This window comes from Aedes albopictus, chromosome 1, assembly GCF_035046485.1.
Source record: "Aedes albopictus strain Foshan chromosome 1, AalbF5, whole genome shotgun sequence".
In the NCBI taxonomy this organism is placed as follows: domain Eukaryota; kingdom Metazoa; phylum Arthropoda; class Insecta; order Diptera; family Culicidae; genus Aedes; species Aedes albopictus.
In genome coordinates, this window is record NC_085136.1 from 57,044,509 (window position 1) to 57,056,970 (window position 12,462).

The following is a 12,462-nucleotide window of genomic DNA, read 5'->3' on the forward strand; positions in this document are numbered from 1 at the left end:
TGGCTTGGTGTGTAGTGTTAAGTGCATTGCGCAGGATAAGCCCTATTTATGCTGAACAAGAACCGCCAGCACATGTGCCGTCGTTCGTGTCCACCGAGCTACTAAGTTGACGACTGGTTATTAGATTATGGTTATTTACGGTTGGCAGTCAGTGGGGTCGGTTGTTTGTAAGCAACAAAGCGTCAAGCGCAAGACATACTTGGCGCTCTTGCATGTTGGGGTGTAAAAAACGGAGGTAGCATTCCGTCACTTTCATTATCATTACCACGGATGAAGAATCGAAGCAAACGGCACGCATGCCCCACCCGGCAAGGGTTGAAAGAAAGGTTATGTAAAGCTGTTCGTTCACCTGATAGGAAAACCGAGTTTGATGGGCAATGACGGAAATTTGACGGTAGGGATAGGGTAGTTTTGAAATAATAAAAGTAAACACAAACATTTACTGTACCCATCATAGTTTCAAACTATGATTAACCCTAGAATCAGCGGATAAACATAACTAACTATGCATTGAAGAAACATTGAAGAAACTAGTTTCTTTACTTTCTTCGTGGAAGGAAGGGAATGTTAATTCAGTGTACAAATAATATCCTTTCCACGCAGAAAATTAGCCGACCCCGTTTGGAAGCAGTCCTATCCATCGCTAGAACCAAACCGACAGTTAAATCATATAAATGCAAAATATTGACTAGGATTCATACTTTTCTTTCAATTCAAGCCAACTCATGATTAAGGTACACCGGGGCAAGTTGAAACGGGTGGGGCAAGCTGAAACAGCGGGTAAACATGATGTTTTCTAATGATGATAAACAGTTTGATCGCCATAACACAATGTTTTTGATTCAAACAATCTTTTAGGGAAGGAAAAAAAATCCAAATGGTATTGAAATCTATTTCAAAACTTCGTGTTTCATCCAGAGTTGATGTACACGTGCTGTAGTCCCATGTACAGGAGCCACATTGCAGGCAAGCTCCCAGGAGCACAGTACATTTTGAGACTGAAAGTGGTGCGCCTCATTTTTCTCAAGATGTGTTTCATGAGCTACGTCTCATGCGCTGGTTAAATTAGAAAATTTCACGACAAAAACTTCCTAAACGAACGAGAATTGAAACCTTAACCTTTGCATTGAGAGTCCCTAGTCGTATCGCATAGACCAACTAGACACTTGCGTTGTGTACGGAAAAAAGTTGTTGAGGTTCTTCGTTACCAAGAAGTTGTTTTTCATCTTAGATACCAACAGCTCACGCAGCGCATGAGACGAGCTCCCCGTGAGCAATGTGCCTACCCAAGTAACCAAAAGTTCAGATAAAAGGGTACTTTATAAGCTAAGCAGCTTGTTCAAGGTTGCTCATTAGCCTTCTAAGCAGCTTCATTTTTAAGTAATTTTGGAACTTGAAAGTTCACATAAGCACGCTGGATAGCCTTCTAAGCAGCTTCTGACAGAACTTTGACAAAATTCATGCAGAAACAAATATGTGTTTTTCAGAATCTCAACCCTGTTGGTGGGTTTGTGATTCACGTCTGGAAATTGCTTCTGATAATTATATTTTCACACATGTCGCTGCTATGTAGATTTGAACTGGATCCTCCTGCGTGATAACCTGCTGACTTACCGCTGCGCTGCTGAAGACACTTGACAAAGTCAAGCTAACTTCACTACTGTACAAATGTGCAAAACTAGCTGCCGACAGAAAATCGATTCAAGTCAGACTTTACCTGCTGTCCACTCAATCACAGCTGTAGTACTGTGGTAGAGCATAGGGTTCTCACGCAGCGACTATCGGTTCGAATCCGATGGGCGGCATTTTTTTTTTGCTTAAGCCTAGTATTTATTGATTTGATACATTCATATTTGTCTTTTATTCGTTTATGCTTAAAAAGTTGTTTTCTATAAAAGAAATAAATTTAATCCTCATTGAAACACAATGCTACTGAACTGAACTTCTATGAACTTGAAAGTTCCGACAAAGTTCCGCGTAGCATCTTAAGCAGCTTTAAAGTTCCGCGAAGTTCAGATAAAGCTCCGAATGGAACTTTCTGGCTGCTTAAGAGGCTAACAATGAGCCTTGCCGGAACTTGTGACCGAAGTTCCAGCAAGGCTCATCGTTAGCCTCTTAAGCAGCCAGAAAGTTCCATTTGGAACTTTATCTGAACTTCGCGGAACTTGAAAGTGCATTTTGTCATGGGAAGCGGAATTTTTGGTTACTTGGGTAGCTCACACCCACCAGATTTTCGTGAGACTCCTAGCAGCGCAGCACACTGCGATTTTGAAGAGCTGGGAGACAATTTGGTGGGAGGCTCGCTGTCACATTTATGTACACATGAGCAATGGGAAACTCTGGTTTCATCTTGCCCCACCCGTTTCAACTTGCCCCGGTGTACCTTATTCGAGTTCCAGAAAAATTCTCTCATGAAATAAATTATTTTGAAAATCTGGATTTTATCCATAATTATCAAACGTTTCATTCTCGAAAAGTTTTTCTCTGAGAGCGCCACTTCAATCTTATCTTAAAAGATTTCTCCAGTGCTTTTTTGACGTTTCCTTTACATTTTTTCAAGGATTATTGTAGGAATTGTACCAGAGATTCTTCTAGGTATTTCTTCATGAGATTTTCCATCAATAATTCCACTAGCGATTGATCCAATACTTCAAACTGAAATTATTCCAAATATTTCCGTAGGAATTTCTTTCAGTAAATTTTACCGGAGATTATTCAAGAAATTAATTCTGGAATTTCTCAAATATTTTGAACCAAAAATCCTTTAGGAATCCATCCAAGGATTCTTTCAATGGTTCGTCCAGAAATTACTAAAGACATGCATTCCTTCAGACTTTTTCCAAAAAGTCCTACAGAAATTCTTTAAAAAAGTTCTCCTAAATTTTCCTAAGGATCATGGAATTGCTTCCAGAATTTTTCAAGGATTTTCTGCAGGAATTCCTCGAAAAACTCTTGTAATTGTTCCAGGAAAAACTCCAGGGATTATTTGGAACATTGCTTGTGATTTCTTCAGGTTTTCCTCCTGGCATTCTATCAGAAACTCATCCAGGAGTTGATCCAGGACGTCCCCCAGGAATTCAGGCAGGGATTTCCTTAGGAATTCCTCTTGGGGTTTCTCCAGGAATTTGTCCAGAGATTCTTCCGGGCACTGCTACATGGATTCAATGAGCTTCTCCACGAACCCTTATAAGGATTCTTTCAAGATTTCTCCAAAAATTGTTTCTACGAATTCTTCAGTATTTCCTCCTGGATTTTTTTTTTTCAAAAACTCCTCTAGGAACTTCAGCAGTAGGGTTGGGCTTATTTAAAAAAAAATCTCCGGGATATGATTTCTCAAGTGGAAAGTGGGGATCTGGAAGAATTCCTGGAGGAATCGCTACAGGAACTCCTGGACAAATCACTACAAGGAATTCTCCAGGAATTCTTCTAGCGATTACTCTAGAAATTTCTCTAGAGATTTGTCCAGGAGTTCCTTTAGCGATTCCTCCTGGCATTCCTCCAGGGCATTCCTTCTGGAATAGCTCCAGTGATTCTTCAAGGAATTCCTCCAGGAATTTCTCCAGGGATTTCTCTGGGAATTCCTCGAGATTCCTTCAGGCATTCCTGCAGGGGCTCCTTCAGACATGCCTCTGGGGAATAATGTAGTGATTGTATAGGGATTTCTCCTGATATTCCCTTAAGCATTCCTTCAGGCATTCTTCCAGGAATTCCTCCAGACATTCCTTCAATTTTTGCAGGAATTCATCCAAGAATTTCTTCAGGAATTACCCCAGGAACTCCTCCGCGAATATCTCTAGAAATTCCTACAGAAAATCTACAGAAATTTCTTCAGGAAATCCTGCAGGGATTCCTTCAGAAATTCCTCCCAAAAATCATCCAGTTATTCCAAGAGATTTTTCAGAGATTCCTCTAGGAATCTCCTACACAAATTCCTCCAGGAGCTCCTTCAGGAGGTCCTTCGGGAATTCCTCCAAGAATTCCTCCAGAGGTTTCTCCAGGAATTCCTCCAGGAGTACTTTCAGGAGTTCCTCCAGGTGTTCTTCCAAGCATTACTCCAGGAGTGCTTTCAGGAGTTCTTCCAGCAGTTCTTCCAGGAGTTCCTTTAAAAGGTCCTCCAGGAAGTCCACCAAGAATTCCATCAGAGATTCCTTCAGGAAATGCTCCAGGAAATCTTTCAGAGATTCCTCCATGAATTGCTCCACGAATACCTACAGAAGCTTTTACAGGGATTCCTAGAGGAACACCTACAGGAATTCCTCCAGACATTCTTACCGGCATTCCTCTAGGAGTTCTTTCAGGAGTTCCTGCGGCAGTTCCTTCAGGATAGTCTCTAAGGTTCCGGGTCATTTGGCCGAACACCGTTTGACCGAATGCCGTTTGGCCAAACGCCATTTAATCGAAAGGGTCTTTTGGCCGAACGCCATTTGGCCGAATGCCGTTTGATCAAAAAATAAATGGTGAACTGAAGTGACCATGTCACATTCCGCATCAGTATAATTAGCAAGGACAGCCCATGGTTCAAAGAAGAAAAAATCTTAGATGAAATATTGGCAGTTCCAGCGCAAACTAATCTCTGCATGTCAAAACTAGAAAGAATAGCCTATGATTAAAAGAAGCAAATATTTCTGATCATCATATTGGCAGTTAAAATGTCAAGAACTTCCTCTAAATTCCTTTGGTCATAATTCGGTAAAACGACCCATTCGGCCAGATGACATTCGGCCAAATGGCCGGACACCGTCTGTAGGCATTCCTCTAGAATTTCATCCAAGAATTTCTCTAGGGACTCCTCAAAGAATTCCTCCAGGAAATACCCCAGGATTTTTTTCACGAATTTATCTAGAAATCCTTCAGGAATTTCTCCACGAACCTACTCCACTAGGATTTTTTTTCAGTAGGAGTATTTCGAATGAGATTCCTCAAGATTCCTCCAGGTACTCCTCCAGCAATTTCTCTAGAAATTCCTCCAGGGATTCATGCAGAAATTCTTCTAGGAATTTGCAACGGAATTTCTCAAAAGATTTCTTCAGAAATTTCTCCAGGGATTCCTCCAAGAATACCTCTAGGGATTCATGCAGGAATTCCTTGAGGATTTTTTCCGCGAATTGCTCCTGGAATTTCTCTTGGAATTCATCCAGGGATTCATCCAGGAATTCTTCCATGTATGCTTTCAGAAATTTATTGAGAGGTTTCCTTCAGGCATTCTTCAAAAAAAAACTGGGGCATTTGTCATAATAGATCTAAAAACTGGTCGCAGTGACTTATATACCCAACCCAAGGAATAAATAAATGCAATCTTGCAGGAATTCGTCCAGGAACCCCTTCAGGAACTCATCCAGTGATTCATCCAGGAATTCCAACAAGAATCTCTCCAGAAATTCTTGCAGGGATGGCTTTAGAAATTCCTCTAGAAATTCCTCCAGAAATTTCGCTCTTTATTCAAAAAAAATTTCAAAGGTTCTTTTAAATATTTCAGAAATAATTTTATTATCTTTTCCACGAAATCAAGCAAGTCGACAGAAATTTGACCTGGCCACAGGTCGAGGCGATGGCTGGCAATCGCCCAGGATGGAAATCTTTCAATTCGGCCCTCTGCACCACCGTGGGTGCCCAAACAACATTCCATTATCTTTTCCAGGGATACACCCAAGAATTTCTTCAGGATTATCTGCAGATATTTTTTCGAATAACTTCAAGGATTTCCAGAGGAATTTCTCCAGTGAATTATATTGATATTTTTTAAGACAATTCCAGAGGGATGCATACAGAAGCCAGGGAAATCTCCCAGAAGTCATTCATATTTTTTTCACAATTATCTCCAAGAAATCTTATAGGAGTTCATCCACGGATTTGTTCAGGAATCCATCCATGAACCCCTTCAAGAATTTCTTCACAAATTGGTTTTGCGATTCTTTCAGGAATATATTCTGAAATTCTGTTTTTCTCCAAGAAATCTCTCAAGCAGTTTTCCATTGTTTATTTTTCAAGAACTCCTTCAGAGATTCATCTAAGAGATTTTCCTGGGATGTTTTGAGAGTGTTCCTCTAGAAAGTTTTCCTTCAACAATTGTTTTAGAGCTTATCCTAGGATTTCTTCAGGAATTTCAACAGGGATCTCCTTAAAGGGTAGGGATTTTTCCAAAAATTCTATTGAAATTTCTCCAAAAAGTTGCTTAAAAAATTCCATTCAGGAAATCTCTCCAGCAGGTTCTTCAGGGATTCCGCTAGAAATTCTTGCAATAAATCCTCCAGGAATACTTCAGAACAACACACATGTCACGATTGTGCGATATTTGCCAAAAAACCGTTCGCCAGGAAACCATTCGCCAGAATGTACCATTTGCCAGAATACTATTTACCCGAAAGTACCATTTGCAAGAATGTACCAACCCCCAGAATTTAATATTTCCTAATTTTCTAAGAATGAATTGAAACCAAAAATGTCTATTAACATAAAATATGTCGGCAGTTTCAATATTTAACACTAATTCAATTTTTTAGAGCAGTTAATCACTTCGATGTAATTAGGTTATAAGTGCATAGATTCATACATCTTGTACGGTGAAAAGACTGCAGGCCGAAGTCTAGTTGACTGAATGGTCAATGGGTAGAATGGTGATCACGAATCGTTATTTAGTAGTTACGGAACAGAAAACGGAAAGGTTTTTAAATTTGTTAGGTTTTCCAATAATTAGCTAATATGTACTTCTACAATATTAGTATTGATTTATTATTTTACCGTAATCAACAATTAATTACAAACATGAGTCTTACAATGTAACTAGGAAAAACAGCCTATGCTTAAATGAAGGAAAAATGCACTAGTTGATCATCAGCAGTTTCGGTGCAATAAACAATGTTTCTACAGTGAAACTAGTAAATCTAGTTTAACTGTAAAAATAGTTTTCTGTTTTCTTCTTGCGATGTTCAAATAGCAGGGTGTCCATTCAAATTCAGTTTTCCGATTCCCTGATTTTTCCCGGGTATGGACAAACTTCCCGGGTATGAACTATCGTAAATAATTGTTCTAATAGGACACTACTCAGTGCATTTTCATACACATAACTTCTATAACTTGATACCAATTTTGAAGATTTCGTGACTCCAAAAATTATGATTTGAAGAAACTAACAAACTACACAATTACCGACGTTAATTTTGATGGAGATACAATCGTAGCAACTCAATGTTACTGTTACCATGCATCGTTTACAGTAGCAACTATTGATATCAGCATAATAATGTAAAATTTGTTTAATAAAGCTCATTCTCAATTGTTCTCTCAACCCGAGTAGAGGTTTTTTCTTCAAGCTAGATATATCTAACAAATTTACCTTTCTTATGCGAACATTGAGATAGAAGTTGAAAAGGTCCTTCGTATAACATATTATTGAAATTAATTTCTGGTCTTCAAAGAAAATTATGTATCAATTCGTCCCCTTAATGCTAGATCTAGGTAACTGGTTTGGCGAAATCGCAAGCAATTTGTTTACATCTGAACCTAGATCTGAACGAACACCACGATAAACAAAAGTTTGCCAATTGATACTACGAAAACACATATTAAATCATCTTTTAAGACCAACAAAGAGATTGTTTTATAGCAGGATAAGTTTTACCAGCAATGTTTACCCGCACTTTCCAAAACGAGTTACCTAGTTCTAGCATTAAGGGGGCGAATTTTTTTATACATTTTGTGATAATCTTTATGAAAATTTTTGTTCTGCTTCCATCGTCATTTTAAACAATGTATTTGCTGAATCTAAAATCTTTTGACACCGATTTTCTCCGAATTTTATAGAGAAACTTTTGAGTTCTTCTTCAATAATATCACAGAGAACAGACATCCAAGTCCAGTTCCGAAACTGTGTAAGGAAACTAACGACCATTTGAAATCGGGAACACAAGTAGCAATAGCGTGGCGCTGCAATCGGTTAATTTCCTATACTAATTTAATGCACCCAAATGTTTCAATTCACAATTGACTGTGGCAATATGGTGTTTGGTGGCGTTAATGTTGTCATCGTGTATTGGTTTGCAACCTTACTCAAGTAAAGATTAAAATCTGTACACAACTTTCCGAATGAAATTTGTTCTAGCCTGGATGTCTGTTCTCTGTGATAATATCTAGAGGATATTCAACAGTTCTTCCTTCAGGAAGTACTTCATGGGTTCTGCCAAAAAATCTCCCGAAAGTTGCACCTGCAACTTCTTTTAAAAAGTTGTGTTTGCCTTAAATATATTGCCGTAAAAATATCAAATTAGAAATTTCTAAATGGATTCCATCAGAGAGTCTTCCTGTGTTGTACTTGCTCTTCAGATTTTTATTTGAGTTTTGCCTACAGCTTCTCCAAAACTCTGTATAGAAGCGGATCGGTACAATCAGTCAGGCATTTTCAAGAATTTCCTCCTTGATTGCTGAAAAAGAGATAAGATTCAAACCCTTTGGAGCCGGAAGGGACATGACCCCGGCGATGAAACCGACGATAACAAACGTTTTCGATACCGGCGAGGTTACTGCAGCAGTGGCGGAACTATACGGCTCCAAAGGGTTAAGAGATCTGGCAGATTATATAGAGTTTCACTAAAAATGTCACCAGAATTCCTCCAGGAACTGACATATTTTTTTCTTCACACGTAAAAATCGCTTCCTCTACAATTGGCTTTTCTGTCCGGATAAATTATGAGCGGGGTGATTCTATTACATCCGACGTTTCGGCCTTTGGTTTGGGCCTTCTTCAGGGAGGTTATAGGGATACCGCTACTTGTTTGTCGTCGGTTGCGATACCCCTATAACCTTCCTGAAAAGGCCCAAACCAAGGGCCGAAACGTCGGATGTAATAGAATCGCTCATAATTTATCCGGACCGAAAAGCCAATTGTAGAGATATAAATTTTGCTGATCATTCGAGTTCTTCATCAGTCGAGAAGTTTCCACAATTAGCGTAAAAATCTTTTTGCCGGAGGTACCATCTGCAGGTTTAAAGAGTTCTCCCGGAATTCTGAGTGGGCCTGCGTGGACTTCTTCGGTATTTTGCTAGAATCTTGCTGTCAGGATTTTCCTAGCAAGACTCAAAAAGTTCTTCGAGAAATCTTTCAGAAATCTGATAATTTCGCCTAGGAAGTATACAGATTTCTTTTACATGAATTTATCGAAATCCAACATAAACCACCAACATTCCTGAGAAGGCAGCCTTTAAACAAATGATCAACAGGAAACTGTTAATGTTGCTATTGTTGCTGGCAACACTGCCTGCCGTATATCACAGCGGACGACTGGATATGTCAAGCGCACAAAATGATAGGTTTTTGGTCTCAATGTGATGAATAGAGAGATGGCTGAAGAAGAACGCGGATTCAGTTGTATTTGCCGTTTATTACTGAACTATCAGAAATGTGTAAACAGTTTAAAAGCAGTGTTTGAACCTATTACTAAAGTTGATCCTAAATCTAAAGTAGTTACAATGAATTCTACATTAACTTAAATACTATATCACAGTGAGTAATCACAGTTATTTATCTAAGCGTAATTGAATTAACCTAACGTTATATTGTAGTCAAACGAAAAAGATGAACATTGAGGCAAGGGACTGAACCTACAAGCTCTAAACCGATAATTGTAAGTTTAATGAAACTCATTTATGGAATTCTGTTAAAATGCTATTTCTAATAAACTTTGCAGCTTTTAGCTGCTTCGCACCCGAGCTACGGAGATTGCGACCTGCTCATTAGAAATCGGAGAAAATCCCCCCTCTTTGTTCCCGCAACACTAAAAGAATTATCGGCACGATGAGCGCTATGTCAACGGACAGATATTCGACCGAACATACGATACGAACGGGAAGCTGCGTCAATAACTCGCGCCCCGTAATAACTCGGTTCGACGGGAACCGCAACACTCATTATGCGGTAAATGAAGTCAACGAAAACAAAATCTCCGCTCGTATGGCCCTCCTATTAAAACACCACGAAGAGCAGCGCGCACTTCAGCGACGCGTGTGGGAAGCGGAAAGACGAGCCTTAGAGCAGGAGAAACGATTGATTAAGAAAAAATACAGTTTGCTGATGGAACAGTCCTCAAAACGACGAGGTACGAGCAAACGAAGCCAGGTAGCCAATACCGCCGTAGAGGCAGCGTTGCCAACCTTCCAGATTTATCTGGATTTATCCAGATTTTTGAGGTCTCATTTTGCAAAAATCTGGAAGATCCAGACATTTGTTTTCGGGATTTGTAAGGTTTTTCTCGGAATTTGTAAGGTTTTTCCCGGAATTTGTAGGTTTTTTTACACGATCCAGACTTTTCCAGACAAAACTTCCTAAATCATCCAGATTTCTCAAAAATTGACCTGGCGACCCTGCGTACACCGATAGGATTCAGCAGCGGAATACCAGCGCGTCTCCACAATCGATTCCAAATGATGATAACATAATCAACGACAACGGTATATCACACGCAGATACCCCAGCAAGGACCAAACCAACCGTCGTTTCTTCCACTCCGCCGGTGCCCCGAAGCCCATCAAGTTTGAAGACTAAACAGATGAGTCTGAACAGTCATAACTACGATCACCATACCACACCTAATTTATCAGCTTCGGAAGAAAACAAATGTCGTTTATCGATAGAAGCCGAAACGGGCTGCAGTACGGATGGGAAGCTATTGAGAGCGCCTCCCAACTTTGTGGCCCCGAATGTGCCTGACCCAGCTCCTCCTCCCTCACGGTTAGAAGAAGGTTTGACATTTTGCAAGAGAATCTGTGACTTGGATCTATACGCAAAGGTGTTAAAACTTAATGGTTTGTTGTGTGATCAATTGCTGCTTAAGAAAAGAAATGCGGCGTACCAATGCAGACGTGAGAGCGACGGTGAATATCATGTTCGAGATGACGATTCGGTTGGAGCAGTTAGTAACCGAAGGAAGATGAAAATCGCCGGGCTGTACCATCGTTACTCCAACATGCAAGCTGGATCTCATCACAGATCAATCAACATTTCGGGGGACACTTTTCCTCGTCTACTGGACCTGTCTAACGATTACCTTCGCCATGAAACGGATCAACACAAATCAATATGTGCAGTGCTAAATGGATCAAATGTTCTCCAACTGCACTGTATCGTAGCTCCTTTACGAGGTAAAAAAGGTAAATTCTGCTTTCGTTGTCACATTCGCCGTCATCAGCCCGACTGCTCACGAAAATGTCGTCAACGAAATCAAGTATTTTGTTATGTCCACGTACCATATCACATCAGCCACAGGCACACGTTGGAGAAGAAATGTGAATTTTTGGGAATTTGTACAAAGCACTTGAATGGTGAAGTGGAGTGGGGCATGTTGGGCAATAGAGCGAGTCCTCCTGGGATCAAGGACAAATTGGCATGCGCTGCCAACAAAAGCCATGACCTTTTCGTGTATGCTACTTTCTATGCAAGCACACTATCGACGATGAGCCTGGTGTTGATTTCAACTGGTCCGGGGCATTTGTTGGGTGTCGGTGCCGATAGAATGCTGCCACGTTCTTCGAATCTCAGGACCTTTCCGAATGTATCAACAACAGGTTTAGAAAGGATACTTGGTGAAAACTTGGATCGTCGTTCCTATCACAATCGACGTGCTATTAGAAGGTTTATCATAGATTCGATCTGTAGACATGGTAAGAACGAAGATGAGCAAGAAGGAGATGACGATCGACAGCAATATCAACAACGATTGCTCAATACCAAACACGGTGATGGTCATAAGAGTCGTCGAATTACTGCCAGTTACAACTGTTGGAGGGACAATAAGAATGAACAGTTGGATGATAGGGCACCACAGTACTTTACGAGAACTATTGATTATTGGTGCACCAGTAAAACTAGATATTTGGGTGAAAGTAAAACTGGAACAACTGCTGTGGCCAGTGTTACGGGGAGGAGAATGTTGCTGGCAACACTGCCTACCGTATATCACAGCGGACGACTGGATATGTCAAGCGCACAAAATGATAGGTTTTTGGTCTCAATGTGATGAATAGAGAGATGGCTGAAGAAGAACGCGGATTCAGTTGTATTTGCCGTTTATTACTGAACTATCAGAAATGTGTAAACAGTTTAAAAGCAGTGTTTGAACCTATTACTAAAGTTGATCCTAAATCTAAAGTAGTTACAATGAATTCTACATTAACTTAAATACTATATCACAGTGAGTAATCACAGTTATTTATCTAAGCGTAATTGAATTAACCTAACGTTATATTGTAGTCAAACGAAAAAGATGAACATTGAGGCAAGGGACTGAACCTACAAGCTCTAAACCGATAATTGTAAGTTTAATGAAACTCATTTATGGAATTCTGTTAAAATGCTATTTCTAATAAACTTTGCAGCTTTTAGCTGCTTCGCACCCGAGCTACGGAGATTGCGACCTGCTCATTAGAAATCGGAGAAAATCCCCCCTCTTTGTTCCCGCAACAGCTATCATTGTA